Source organism: Schistocerca americana, unplaced genomic scaffold, assembly GCF_021461395.2.
Source record: "Schistocerca americana isolate TAMUIC-IGC-003095 unplaced genomic scaffold, iqSchAmer2.1 HiC_scaffold_249, whole genome shotgun sequence".
Taxonomy (NCBI): Eukaryota; Metazoa; Arthropoda; class Insecta; order Orthoptera; family Acrididae; genus Schistocerca; species Schistocerca americana.
In genome coordinates, this window is record NW_025725960.1 from 1 (window position 1) to 14,078 (window position 14,078).

The 14,078-nt window shown below is 50.0% G+C and overlaps 13 non-coding genes across 13 annotated transcripts; 7 read left to right on the forward strand and 6 right to left on the reverse strand.

Moving 5' to 3' along the window:
- Window positions 1-397: 397 nt before the first annotated feature.
- Trnag-ccc lies at window positions 398-469 on the forward strand. Its single transcript has one exon. It is a non-coding gene; the product is annotated as a tRNA-Gly (tRNA).
- Window positions 470-1,595: 1,126 nt separating this feature from the next.
- On the reverse strand, window positions 1,596-1,679 carry Trnal-uaa. The gene has a single exon. It is a non-coding gene; the product is annotated as a tRNA-Leu (tRNA).
- A 684-nt stretch (window positions 1,680-2,363) lies between these two features.
- Window positions 2,364-2,435, forward strand: Trnag-ccc. Its single transcript has one exon. It is a non-coding gene; the product is annotated as a tRNA-Gly (tRNA).
- A 1,901-nt stretch (window positions 2,436-4,336) lies between these two features.
- On the forward strand, window positions 4,337-4,408 carry Trnag-ccc. The gene has a single exon. It is a non-coding gene; the product is annotated as a tRNA-Gly (tRNA).
- Window positions 4,409-5,531: 1,123 nt separating this feature from the next.
- Trnal-uaa lies at window positions 5,532-5,615 on the reverse strand. Its single transcript has one exon. It is a non-coding gene; the product is annotated as a tRNA-Leu (tRNA).
- A 684-nt stretch (window positions 5,616-6,299) lies between these two features.
- Window positions 6,300-6,371, forward strand: Trnag-ccc. Its single transcript has one exon. It is a non-coding gene; the product is annotated as a tRNA-Gly (tRNA).
- Window positions 6,372-7,497: 1,126 nt separating this feature from the next.
- On the reverse strand, window positions 7,498-7,581 carry Trnal-uaa. Its single transcript has one exon. It is a non-coding gene; the product is annotated as a tRNA-Leu (tRNA).
- A 684-nt stretch (window positions 7,582-8,265) lies between these two features.
- On the forward strand, window positions 8,266-8,337 carry Trnag-ccc. Its single transcript has one exon. It is a non-coding gene; the product is annotated as a tRNA-Gly (tRNA).
- A 1,126-nt stretch (window positions 8,338-9,463) lies between these two features.
- Window positions 9,464-9,547, reverse strand: Trnal-uaa. The gene has a single exon. It is a non-coding gene; the product is annotated as a tRNA-Leu (tRNA).
- Window positions 9,548-10,231: 684 nt separating this feature from the next.
- On the forward strand, window positions 10,232-10,303 carry Trnag-ccc. The gene has a single exon. It is a non-coding gene; the product is annotated as a tRNA-Gly (tRNA).
- A 1,126-nt stretch (window positions 10,304-11,429) lies between these two features.
- Window positions 11,430-11,513, reverse strand: Trnal-uaa. The gene has a single exon. It is a non-coding gene; the product is annotated as a tRNA-Leu (tRNA).
- Window positions 11,514-12,197: 684 nt separating this feature from the next.
- On the forward strand, window positions 12,198-12,269 carry Trnag-ccc. The gene has a single exon. It is a non-coding gene; the product is annotated as a tRNA-Gly (tRNA).
- A 1,126-nt stretch (window positions 12,270-13,395) lies between these two features.
- Trnal-uaa lies at window positions 13,396-13,479 on the reverse strand. The gene has a single exon. It is a non-coding gene; the product is annotated as a tRNA-Leu (tRNA).
- Between the last annotated feature and the right edge of the window lie 599 nt (window positions 13,480-14,078).

Sequence of the window (14,078 nt, forward strand, 5' to 3'; positions counted from 1 at the left end):
GCCGTTCCCTAGCAACGGCTACGCTGTGCCTTTCGCCCTGAGGGGAAGCTAATGATATGCTCCAGGCGATGATCAAACTAACCAACTTAATATTGTGATACTTAGGCGCTTTCTACTTCTGGATTGGCACACATATGCTGAATCGTCTCTGGATCATCAGTAAGTACGTCACATTAGATATTTGTTTTATCGCCCTGCTGTAAATTAAAGGGCAGTTTTTTCAACGGCTGTCAGTTCTGCTTCTAGTTACGCTACATCGCCCTAGCAGCACCTACACACTGTGTTCAGATGTTCCCGCCCCCGCCCTGGCGTTGAGCGCCTACAGCGCCATCGCCTTCGGCCTCTGATGGCAGGAGGGTAGCCGACACATCACGGCGTGGGTGGGACGCAGCACAAGGCGGTGGTGGTGTAACGGTCAGCATGGTTGCTTCCCAAGCAGTTGATCCGGGTTCGATTCCCGGCCACCGCACGAAACGTACTTTTTTCTTCTGGGGGAGTTCCACGTAACGAAACGCGATCTTCGAAACTGTGAACTGTCGCGGTACGAATAGTTTTCCTTCGCCCCTCGTCTCAGTCCGTGCTGCCAGGGCGCTAGTCTGCGGGTTTCGTTTCTCAGCATCGTGTGTCTCCATGTGTCGACTTGTCTCGACTTAGCTCGGCTGACGCGAAAGCTGACGCTTGGAAATGGGCATATATGTAGAGGGCAGGCGCTAGAAACGACTGGGAGAGACCAAAAAACGACAAACACACGACAGAACCTTTCATTTTATTGTGGCCACAGATTCGCCCCTTAGTGTACCGAGAGGCAAGAGTGGCGTCAGCGTGCGCGACCGCATCACTATCGCTAAGCAACAACGAAACCGAAGGAAAAATGCAAAATGAAAGAAGCCAAGAGCACGTCGAGTTCCCAGCCGAGCACGCATCCAAGTACCAACCACGGCCAGCGCATCTTAACGCCGGTGACCAGACGAGAACCGCTGCACTACGCGCGGTATGGCCGTTGGCGACAGTATCGCGCGACGTGTAGACACCTTACTTCTTGTGAAGATCGCTTGTTATTTACCTGGCAGTGTCTCGCTGGAGGAAGCATTGTCTTTTAGGGGCGAAAAATGAACTGGCACTTGGTGCGGTCGAATACGCGGCCTTTGTGTTCACAGCACGACGCTCTAACTTACTCAGCTATAGAGCTACGCAATGTGGCACGTCTGCAGTCCAATACCCTATCCACCGTCTCATCCACCTTTATTACTGCCCTGGCACTCATTTAAACACATATCTGCTTTCATTCACGTTTGCTTGCCTGATGCTTGGACCCCAAAAACCACAACACAAAGATATCGTAAATGCCGTGAGAATAACCAAGACTCAGCAAACAAAAGTATGTTCGGCTACCGGGAATCGAATCCGGGCCTCGTGGCTGAAAGCCATGTCTCCTAACAGCTTTCCATTCTTTCTGACCGCCAGACAATCAGACTTGCAAGGCAAGCACCATAGTCACTGCCGTTTCTAGTAGTATCTGTGGAACCTGTTCCCACGTAATTTACTTGTTTTCCCGCATGTACGAAATTTGTAGTTTTGGAATATTTAAAATGCATTGTCAGATGTGGGGTTCGAACCCACGCTCCCCTTAGGGAACCAGAGCTTAAATCTGGCGCCTTAGACCGCTCGGCCAATCTGACGCGTGGGCGCAAAATCTCGTCCATCGTCGTTTCTAGGTATATCTGCAGAGCCTGACTGCGAAATTAGCGTGTTTTTTTCTTGTGTGAAGGAATTACGTTGCTTTTAGAGTATTTAAAACGAGTTGTCAGATGTGAGGTTGCACCCCACACTCACTTTCGGGAACCAGAGCTTAAATATGGTGCCTTACACCATTGTTTTCCGTCGCCATCTGTCTTGAGTGGAACGAGCAGAACTGTAGTTATCAATATTCACATTGACGCAGAGAAAACAAAAAACGACAGGAAAGGCCGTTCCCTAGCAACGGCTACGCTGTGCCTTTCGCCCTGAGGGGAAGCTAATGATATGCTCCAGGCGATGATCAAACTAACCAACTTAATATTGTGATACTTAGGCGCTTTCTACTTCTGGATTGGCACACATATGCTGAATCGTCTCTGGATCATCAGTAAGTACGTCACATTAGATATTTGTTTTATCGCCCTGCTGTAAATTAAAGGGCAGTTTTTTCAACGGCTGTCAGTTCTGCTTCTAGTTACGCTACATCGCCCTAGCAGCACCTACACACTGTGTTCAGATGTTCCCGCCCCCGCCCTGGCGTTGAGCGCCTACAGCGCCATCGCCTTCGGCCTCTGATGGCAGGAGGGTAGCCGACACATCACGGCGTGGGTGGGACGCAGCACAAGGCGGTGGTGGTGTAACGGTCAGCATGGTTGCTTCCCAAGCAGTTGATCCGGGTTCGATTCCCGGCCACCGCACGAAACGTACTTTTTTCTTCTGGGGGAGTTCCACGTAACGAAACGCGATCTTCGAAACTGTGAACTGTCGCGGTACGAATAGTTTTCCTTCGCCCCTCGTCTCAGTCCGTGCTGCCAGGGCGCTAGTCTGCGGGTTTCGTTTCTCAGCATCGTGTGTCTCCATGTGTCGACTTGTCTCGACTTAGCTCGGCTGACGCGAAAGCTGACGCTTGGAAATGGGCATATATGTAGAGGGCAGGCGCTAGAAACGACTGGGAGAGACCAAAAAACGACAAACACACGACAGAACCTTTCATTTTATTGTGGCCACAGATTCGCCCCTTAGTGTACCGAGAGGCAAGAGTGGCGTCAGCGTGCGCGACCGCATCACTATCGCTAAGCAACAACGAAACCGAAGGAAAAATGCAAAATGAAAGAAGCCAAGAGCACGTCGAGTTCCCAGCCGAGCACGCATCCAAGTACCAACCACGGCCAGCGCATCTTAACGCCGGTGACCAGACGAGAACCGCTGCACTACGCGCGGTATGGCCGTTGGCGACAGTATCGCGCGACGTGTAGACACCTTACTTCTTGTGAAGATCGCTTGTTATTTACCTGGCAGTGTCTCGCTGGAGGAAGCATTGTCTTTTAGGGGCGAAAAATGAACTGGCACTTGGTGCGGTCGAATACGCGGCCTTTGTGTTCACAGCACGACGCTCTAACTTACTCAGCTATAGAGCTACGCAATGTGGCACGTCTGCAGTCCAATACCCTATCCACCGTCTCATCCACCTTTATTACTGCCCTGGCACTCATTTAAACACATATCTGCTTTCATTCACGTTTGCTTGCCTGATGCTTGGACCCCAAAAACCACAACACAAAGATATCGTAAATGCCGTGAGAATAACCAAGACTCAGCAAACAAAAGTATGTTCGGCTACCGGGAATCGAATCCGGGCCTCGTGGCTGAAAGCCATGTCTCCTAACAGCTTTCCATTCTTTCTGACCGCCAGACAATCAGACTTGCAAGGCAAGCACCATAGTCACTGCCGTTTCTAGTAGTATCTGTGGAACCTGTTCCACGTAATTTACTTGTTTTCCCGCATGTACGAAATTTGTAGTTTTGGAATATTTAAAATGCATTGTCAGATGTGGGGTTGGTGTGAGTGACCCACGCTCCCCTTAGGGAACCAGAGCTTAAATCTGGCGCCTTAGACCGCTCGGCCAATCTGACGCGTGGGCGCAAAATCTCGTCCATCGTCGTTTCTAGGTATATCTGCAGAGCCTGACTGCGAAATTAGCGTGTTTTTTTCTTGTGTGAAGGAATTACGTTGCTTTTAGAGTATTTAAAACGAGTTGTCAGATGTGAGGTTGCACCCCACACTCACTTTCGGGAACCAGAGCTTAAATATGGTGCCTTACACCATTGTTTTCCGTCGCCATCTGTCTTGAGTGGAACGAGCAGAACTGTAGTTATCAATATTCACATTGACGCAGAGAAAACAAAAAACGACAGGAAAGGCCGTTCCCTAGCAACGGCTACGCTGTGCCTTTCGCCCTGAGGGGAAGCTAATGATATGCTCCAGGCGATGATCAAACTAACCAACTTAATATTGTGATACTTAGGCGCTTTCTACTTCTGGATTGGCACACATATGCTGAATCGTCTCTGGATCATCAGTAAGTACGTCACATTAGATATTTGTTTTATCGCCCTGCTGTAAATTAAAGGGCAGTTTTTTCAACGGCTGTCAGTTCTGCTTCTAGTTACGCTACATCGCCCTAGCAGCACCTACACACTGTGTTTCAGATGTTCCCGCCCCCGCCCTGGCGTTGAGCGCCTACAGCGCCATCGCCTTCGGCCTCTGATGGCAGGAGGGTAGCCGACACATCACGGCGTGGGTGGGACGCAGCACAAGGCGGTGGTGGTGTAACGGTCAGCATGGTTGCTTCCCAAGCAGTTGATCCGGGTTCGATTCCCGGCCACCGCACGAAACGTACTTTTTTCTTCTGGGGGAGTTCCACGTAACGAAACGCGATCTTCGAAACTGTGAACTGTCGCGGTACGAATAGTTTTCCTTCGCCCCTCGTCTCAGTCCGTGCTGCCAGGGCGCTAGTCTGCGGGTTTCGTTTCTCAGCATCGTGTGTCTCCATGTGTCGACTTGTCTCGACTTAGCTCGGCTGACGCGAAAGCTGACGCTTGGAAATGGGCATATATGTAGAGGGCAGGCGCTAGAAACGACTGGGAGAGACCAAAAAACGACAAACACACGACAGAACCTTTCATTTTATTGTGGCCACAGATTCGCCCCTTAGTGTACCGAGAGGCAAGAGTGGCGTCAGCGTGCGCGACCGCATCACTATCGCTAAGCAACAACGAAACCGAAGGAAAAATGCAAAATGAAAGAAGCCAAGAGCACGTCGAGTTCCCAGCCGAGCACGCATCCAAGTACCAACCACGGCCAGCGCATCTTAACGCCGGTGACCAGACGAGAACCGCTGCACTACGCGCGGTATGGCCGTTGGCGACAGTATCGCGCGACGTGTAGACACCTTACTTCTTGTGAAGATCGCTTGTTATTTACCTGGCAGTGTCTCGCTGGAGGAAGCATTGTCTTTTAGGGCGAAAAATGAACTGGCACTTGGTGCGGTCGAATACGCGGCCTTTGTGTTCACAGCACGACGCTCTAACTTACTCAGCTATAGAGCTACGCAATGTGGCACGTCTGCAGTCCAATACCCTATCCACCGTCTCATCCACCTTTATTACTGCCCTGGCACTCATTTAAACACATATCTGCTTTCATTCACGTTTGCTTGCCTGATGCTTGGACCCCAAAAACCACAACACAAAGATATCGTAAATGCCGTGAGAATAACCAAGACTCAGCAAACAAAAGTATGTTCGGCTACCGGAATCGAATCCGGGCCTCGTGGCTGAAAGCCATGTCTCCTAACAGCTTTCCATTCTTTCTGACCGCCAGACAATCAGACTTGCAAGGCAAGCACCATAGTCACTGCCGTTTCTAGTAGTATCTGTGGAACCTGTTCCCACGTAATTTACTTGTTTCCCGCATGTACGAAATTTGTAGTTTTGGAATATTTAAAATGCATTGTCAGATGTGGGGTTCGAACCCACGCTCCCCTTAGGGAACCAGAGCTTAAATCTGGCGCCTTAGACCGCTCGGCCAATCTGACGCGTGGGCGCAAAATCTCGTCCATCGTCGTTTCTAGGTATATCTGCAGAGCCTGACTGCGAAATTAGCGTGTTTTTTTCTTGTGTGAAGGAATTACGTTGCTTTTAGAGTATTTAAAACGAGTTGTCAGATGTGAGGTTGCACCCCACACTCACTTTCGGGAACCAGAGCTTAAATATGGTGCCTTACACCATTGTTTTCCGTCGCCATCTGTCTTGAGTGGAACGAGCAGAACTGTAGTTATCAATATTCACATTGACGCAGAGAAAACAAAAAACGACAGGAAAGGCCGTTCCCTAGCAACGGCTACGCTGTGCCTTTCGCCCTGAGGGGAAGCTAATGATATGCTCCAGGCGATGATCAAACTAACCAACTTAATATTGTGATACTTAGGCGCTTTCTACTTCTGGATTGGCACACATATGCTGAATCGTCTCTGGATCATCAGTAAGTACGTCACATTAGATATTTGTTTTATCGCCCTGCTGTAAATTAAAGGGCAGTTTTTTCAACGGCTGTCAGTTCTGCTTCTAGTTACGCTACATCGCCCTAGCAGCACCTACACACTGTGTTCAGATGTTCCCGCCCCCGCCCTGGCGTTGAGCGCCTACAGCGCCATCGCCTTCGGCCTCTGATGGCAGGAGGGTAGCCGACACATCACGGCGTGGGTGGGACGCAGCACAAGGCGGTGGTGGTGTAACGGTCAGCATGGTTGCTTCCCAAGCAGTTGATCCGGGTTCGATTCCCGGCCACCGCACGAAACGTACTTTTTTCTTCTGGGGGAGTTCCACGTAACGAAACGCGATCTTCGAAACTGTGAACTGTCGCGGTACGAATAGTTTTCCTTCGCCCCTCGTCTCAGTCCGTGCTGCCAGGGCGCTAGTCTGCGGGTTTCGTTTCTCAGCATCGTGTGTCTCCATGTGTCGACTTGTCTCGACTTTGCTCGGCTGACGCGAAATCTGACGCTTGGAAATGGGCATATATGTAGAGGGCAGGCGCTAGAAACGACTGGGAGAGACCAAAAAACGACAAACACACGACGGAACCTTTCATTTTATTGTGGCCACAGATTCGCCCCTTAGTGTACCGAGAGGCAAGAGTGGCGTCAGCGTGCGCGACCGCATCACTATCGCTAAGCAACAACGAAACCGAAGGAAAAATGCAAAATGAAAGAAGCCAAGAGCACGTCGAGTTCCCAGCCGAGCACGCATCCAAGTACCAACCACGGCCAGCGCATCTTAACGCCGGTGACCAGACGAGAACCGCTGCACTACGCGCGGTATGGCCGTTGGCGACAGTATCGCGCGACGTGTAGACACCTTACTTCTTGTGAAGATCGCTTGTTATTTACCTGGCAGTGTCTCGCTGGAGGAAGCATTGTCTTTTAGGGGCGAAAAATGAACTGGCACTTGGTGCGGTCGAATACGCGGCCTTTGTGTTCACAGCACGACGCTCTAACTTACTCAGCTATAGAGCTACGCAATGTGGCACGTCTGCAGTCCAATACCCTATCCACCGTCTCATCCACCTTTATTACTGCCCTGGCACTCATTTAAACACATATCTGCTTTCATTCACGTTTGCTTGCCTGATGCTTGGACCCCAAAAACCACAACACAAAGATATCGTAAATGCCGTGAGAATAACCAAGACTCAGCAAACAAAAGTATGTTCGGCTACCGGGAATCGAATCCGGGCCTCGTGGCTGAAAGCCATGTCTCCTAACAGCTTTCCATTCTTTCTGACCGCCAGACAATCAGACTTGCAAGGCAAGCACCATAGTCACTGCCGTTTCTAGTAGTATCTGTGGAACCTGTTCCCACGTAATTTACTTGTTTTCCCGCATGTACGAAATTTGTAGTTTTGGAATATTTAAAATGCATTGTCAGATGTGGGGTTCGAACCCACGCTCCCCTTAGGGAACCAGAGCTTAAATCTGGCGCCTTAGACCGCTCGGCCAATCTGACGCGTGGGCGCAAAATCTCGTCCATCGTCGTTTCTAGGTATATCTGCAGAGCCTGACTGCGAAATTAGCGTGTTTTTTTCTTGTGTGAAGGAATTACGTTGCTTTTAGAGTATTTAAAACGAGTTGTCAGATGTGAGGTTGCACCCCACACTCACTTTCGGGAACCAGAGCTTAAATATGGTGCCTTACACCATTGTTTTCCGTCGCCATCTGTCTTGAGTGGAACGAGCAGAACTGTAGTTATCAATATTCACATTGACGCAGAGAAAACAAAAAACGACAGGAAAGGCCGTTCCCTAGCAACGGCTACGCTGTGCCTTTCGCCCTGAGGGGAAGCTAATGATATGCTCCAGGCGATGATCAAACTAACCAACTTAATATTGTGATACTTAGGCGCTTTCTACTTCTGGATTGGCACACATATGCTGAATCGTCTCTGGATCATCAGTAAGTACGTCACATTAGATATTTGTTTTATCGCCCTGCTGTAAATTAAAGGGCAGTTTTTTCAACGGCTGTCAGTTCTGCTTCTAGTTACGCTACATCGCCCTAGCAGCACCTACACACTGTGTTCAGATGTTCCCGCCCCCGCCCTGGCGTTGAGCGCCTACAGCGCCATCGCCTTCGGCCTCTGATGGCAGGAGGGTAGCCGACACATCACGGCGTGGGTGGGACGCAGCACAAGGCGGTGGTGGTGTAACGGTCAGCATGGTTGCTTCCCAAGCAGTTGATCCGGGTTCGATTCCCGGCCACCGCACGAAACGTACTTTTTTCTTCTGGGGGAGTTCCACGTAACGAAACGCGATCTTCGAAACTGTGAACTGTCGCGGTACGAATAGTTTTCCTTCGCCCCTCGTCTCAGTCCGTGCTGCCAGGGCGCTAGTCTGCGGGTTTCGTTTCTCAGCATCGTGTGTCTCCATGTGTCGACTTGTCTCGACTTAGCTCGGCTGACGCGAAAGCTGACGCTTGGAAATGGGCATATATGTAGAGGGCAGGCGCTAGAAACGACTGGGAGAGACCAAAAAACGACAAACACACGACAGAACCTTTCATTTTATTGTGGCCACAGATTCGCCCCTTAGTGTACCGAGAGGCAAGAGTGGCGTCAGCGTGCGCGACCGCATCACTATCGCTAAGCAACAACGAAACCGAAGGAAAAATGCAAAATGAAAGAAGCCAAGAGCACGTCGAGTTCCCAGCCGAGCACGCATCCAAGTACCAACCACGGCCAGCGCATCTTAACGCCGGTGACCAGACGAGAACCGCTGCACTACGCGCGGTATGGCCGTTGGCGACAGTATCGCGCGACGTGTAGACACCTTACTTCTTGTGAAGATCGCTTGTTATTTACCTGGCAGTGTCTCGCTGGAGGAAGCATTGTCTTTTAGGGGCGAAAAATGAACTGGCACTTGGTGCGGTCGAATACGCGGCCTTTGTGTTCACAGCACGACGCTCTAACTTACTCAGCTATAGAGCTACGCAATGTGGCACGTCTGCAGTCCAATACCCTATCCACCGTCTCATCCACCTTTATTACTGCCCTGGCACTCATTTAAACACATATCTGCTTTCATTCACGTTTGCTTGCCTGATGCTTGGACCCCAAAAACCACAACACAAAGATATCGTAAATGCCGTGAGAATAACCAAGACTCAGCAAACAAAAGTATGTTCGGCTACCGGGAATCGAATCCGGGCCTCGTGGCTGAAAGCCATGTCTCCTAACAGCTTTCCATTCTTTCTGACCGCCAGACAATCAGACTTGCAAGGCAAGCACCATAGTCACTGCCGTTTCTAGTAGTATCTGTGGAACCTGTTCCCACGTAATTTACTTGTTTTCCCGCATGTACGAAATTTGTAGTTTTGGAATATTTAAAATGCATTGTCAGATGTGGGGTTCGAACCCACGCTCCCCTTAGGGAACCAGAGCTTAAATCTGGCGCCTTAGACCGCTCGGCCAATCTGACGCGTGGGCGCAAAATCTCGTCCATCGTCGTTTCTAGGTATATCTGCAGAGCCTGACTGCGAAATTAGCGTGTTTTTTTCTTGTGTGAAGGAATTACGTTGCTTTTAGAGTATTTAAAACGAGTTGTCAGATGTGAGGTTGCACCCCACACTCACTTTCGGGAACCAGAGCTTAAATATGGTGCCTTACACCATTGTTTTCCGTCGCCATCTGTCTTGAGTGGAACGAGCAGAACTGTAGTTATCAATATTCACATTGACGCAGAGAAAACAAAAAACGACAGGAAAGGCCGTTCCCTAGCAACGGCTACGCTGTGCCTTTCGCCCTGAGGGGAAGCTAATGATATGCTCCAGGCGATGATCAAACTAACCAACTTAATATTGTGATACTTAGGCGCTTTCTACTTCTGGATTGGCACACATATGCTGAATCGTCTCTGGATCATCAGTAAGTACGTCACATTAGATATTTGTTTTATCGCCCTGCTGTAAATTAAAGGGCAGTTTTTTCAACGGCTGTCAGTTCTGCTTCTAGTTACGCTACATCGCCCTAGCAGCACCTACACACTGTGTTCAGATGTTCCCGCCCCCGCCCTGGCGTTGAGCGCCTACAGCGCCATCGCCTTCGGCCTCTGATGGCAGGAGGGTAGCCGACACATCACGGCGTGGGTGGGACGCAGCACAAGGCGGTGGTGGTGTAACGGTCAGCATGGTTGCTTCCCAAGCAGTTGATCCGGGTTCGATTCCCGGCCACCGCACGAAACGTACTTTTTTCTTCTGGGGGAGTTCCACGTAACGAAACGCGATCTTCGAAACTGTGAACTGTCGCGGTACGAATAGTTTTCCTTCGCCCCTCGTCTCAGTCCGTGCTGCCAGGGCGCTAGTCTGCGGGTTTCGTTTCTCAGCATCGTGTGTCTCCATGTGTCGACTTGTCTCGACTTAGCTCGGCTGACGCGAAAGCTGACGCTTGGAAATGGGCATATATGTAGAGGGCAGGCGCTAGAAACGACTGGGAGAGACCAAAAAACGACAAACACACGACAGAACCTTTCATTTTATTGTGGCCACAGATTCGCCCCTTAGTGTACCGAGAGGCAAGAGTGGCGTCAGCGTGCGCGACCGCATCACTATCGCTAAGCAACAACGAAACCGAAGGAAAAATGCAAAATGAAAGAAGCCAAGAGCACGTCGAGTTCCCAGCCGAGCACGCATCCAAGTACCAACCACGGCCAGCGCATCTTAACGCCGGTGACCAGACGAGAACCGCTGCACTACGCGCGGTATGGCCGTTGGCGACAGTATCGCGCGACGTGTAGACACCTTACTTCTTGTGAAGATCGCTTGTTATTTACCTGGCAGTGTCTCGCTGGAGGAAGCATTGTCTTTTAGGGGCGAAAAATGAACTGGCACTTGGTGCGGTCGAATACGCGGCCTTTGTGTTCACAGCACGACGCTCTAACTTACTCAGCTATAGAGCTACGCAATGTGGCACGTCTGCAGTCCAATACCCTATCCACCGTCTCATCCACCTTTATTACTGCCCTGGCACTCATTTAAACACATATCTGCTTTCATTCACGTTTGCTTGCCTGATGCTTGGACCCCAAAAACCACAACACAAAGATATCGTAAATGCCGTGAGAATAACCAAGACTCAGCAAACAAAAGTATGTTCGGCTACCGGGAATCGAATCCGGGCCTCGTGGCTGAAAGCCATGTCTCCTAACAGCTTTCCATTCTTTCTGACCGCCAGACAATCAGACTTGCAAGGCAAGCACCATAGTCACTGCCGTTTCTAGTAGTATCTGTGGAACCTGTTCCCACGTAATTTACTTGTTTTCCCGCATGTACGAAATTTGTAGTTTTGGAATATTTAAAATGCATTGTCAGATGTGGGGTTCGAACCCACGCTCCCCTTAGGGAACCAGAGCTTAAATCTGGCGCCTTAGACCGCTCGGCCAATCTGACGCGTGGGCGCAAAATCTCGTCCATCGTCGTTTCTAGGTATATCTGCAGAGCCTGACTGCGAAATTAGCGTGTTTTTTTCTTGTGTGAAGGAATTACGTTGCTTTTAGAGTATTTAAAACGAGTTGTCAGATGTGAGATTGCACCCCACACTCACTTTCGGGAACCAGAGCTTAAATATGGTGCCTTACACCATTGTTTTCCGTCGCCATCTGTCTTGAGTGGAACGAGCAGAACTGTAGTTATCAATATTCACATTGACGCAGAGAAAACAAAAAACGACAGGAAAGGCCGTTCCCTAGCAACGGCTACGCTGTGCCTTTCGCCCTGAGGGGAAGCTAATGATATGCTCCAGGCGATGATCAAACTAACCAACTTAATATTGTGATACTTAGGCGCTTTCTACTTCTGGATTGGCACACATATGCTGAATCGTCTCTGGATCATCAGTAAGTACGTCACATTAGATATTTGTTTTATCGCCCTGCTGTAAATTAAAGGGCAGTTTTTTCAACGGCTGTCAGTTCTGCTTCTAGTTACGCTACATCGCCCTAGCAGCACCTACACACTGTGTTCAGATGTTCCCGCCCCCGCCCTGGCGTTGAGCGCCTACAGCGCCATCGCCTTCGGCCTCTGATGGCAGGAGGGTAGCCGACACATCACGGCGTGGGTGGGACGCAGCACAAGGCGGTGGTGGTGTAACGGTCAGCATGGTTGCTTCCCAAGCAGTTGATCCGGGTTCGATTCCCGGCCACCGCACGAAACGTACTTTTTTCTTCTGGGGGAGTTCCACGTAACGAAACGCGATCTTCGAAACTGTGAACTGTCGCGGTACGAATAGTTTTCCTTCGCCCCTCGTCTCAGTCCGTGCTGCCAGGGCGCTAGTCTGCGGGTTTCGTTTCTCAGCATCGTGTGTCTCCATGTGTCGACTTGTCTCGACTTTGCTCGGCTGACGCGAAATCTGACGCTTGGAAATGGGCATATATGTAGAGGGCAGGCGCTAGAAACGACTGGGAGAGACCAAAAAACGACAAACACACGACGGAACCTTTCATTTTATTGTGGCCACAGATTCGCCCCTTAGTGTACCGAGAGGCAAGAGTGGCGTCAGCGTGCGCGACCGCATCACTATCGCTAAGCAACAACGAAACCGAAGGAAAAATGCAAAATGAAAGAAGCCAAGAGCACGTCGAGTTCCCAGCCGAGCACGCATCCAAGTACCAACCACGGCCAGCGCATCTTAACGCCGGTGACCAGACGAGAACCGCTGCACTACGCGCGGTATGGCCGTTGGCGACAGTATCGCGCGACGTGTAGACACCTTACTTCTTGTGAAGATCGCTTGTTATTTACCTGGCAGTGTCTCGCTGGAGGAAGCATTGTCTTTTAGGGGCGAAAAATGAACTGGCACTTGGTGCGGTCGAATACGCGGCCTTTGTGTTCACAGCACGACGCTCTAACTTACTCAGCTATAGAGCTACGCAATGTGGCACGTCTGCAGTCCAATACCCTATCCACCGTCTCATCCACCTTTATTACTGCCCTGGCACTCATTTAAACACATATCTGCTTTCATTCACGTTTGCTTGCCTGATGCTTGGACCCCAAAAACCACAACACAAAGATATCGTAAATGCCGTGAGAATAACCAAGACTCAGCAAACAAAAGTATGTTCGGCTACCGGGAATCGAATCCGGGCCTCGTGGCTGAAAGCCATGTCTCCTAACAGCTTTCCATTCTTTCTGACCGCCAGACAATCAGACTTGCAAGGCAAGCACCATAGTCACTGCCGTTTCTAGTAGTATCTGTGGAACCTGTTCCCACGTAATTTACTTGTTTTCCCGCATGTACGAAATTTGTAGTTTTGGAATATTTAAAATGCATTGTCAGATGTGGGGTTCGAACCCACGCTCCCCTTAGGGAACCAGAGCTTAAATCTGGCGCCTTAGACCGCTCGGCCAATCTGACGCGTGGGCGCAAAATCTCGTCCATCGTCGTTTCTAGGTATATCTGCAGAGCCTGACTGCGAAATTAGCGTGTTTTTTTCTTGTGTGAAGGAATTACGTTGCTTTTAGAGTATTTAAAACGAGTTGTCAGATGTGAGGTTGCACCCCACACTCACTTTCGGGAACCAGAGCTTAAATATGGTGCCTTACACCATTGTTTTCCGTCGCCATCTGTCTTGAGTGGAACGAGCAGAACTGTAGTTATCAATATTCACATTGACGCAGAGAAAACAAAAAACGACAGGAAAGGCCGTTCCCTAGCAACGGCTACGCTGTGCCTTTCGCCCTGAGGGGAAGCTAATGATATGCTCCAGGCGATGATCAAACTAACCAACTTAATATTGTGATACTTAGGCGCTTTCTACTTCTGGATTGGCACACATATGCTGAATCGTCTCTGGATCATCAGTAAGTACGTCACATTAGATATTTGTTTTATCGCCCTGCTGTAAATTAAAGGGCAGTTTTTTCAACGGCTGTCAGTTCTGCTTCTAGTTACGCTACATCGCCCTAGCAGCACCTACACACTGTGTTCAGATGTTCCCGCCCCCGCCCTGGCGT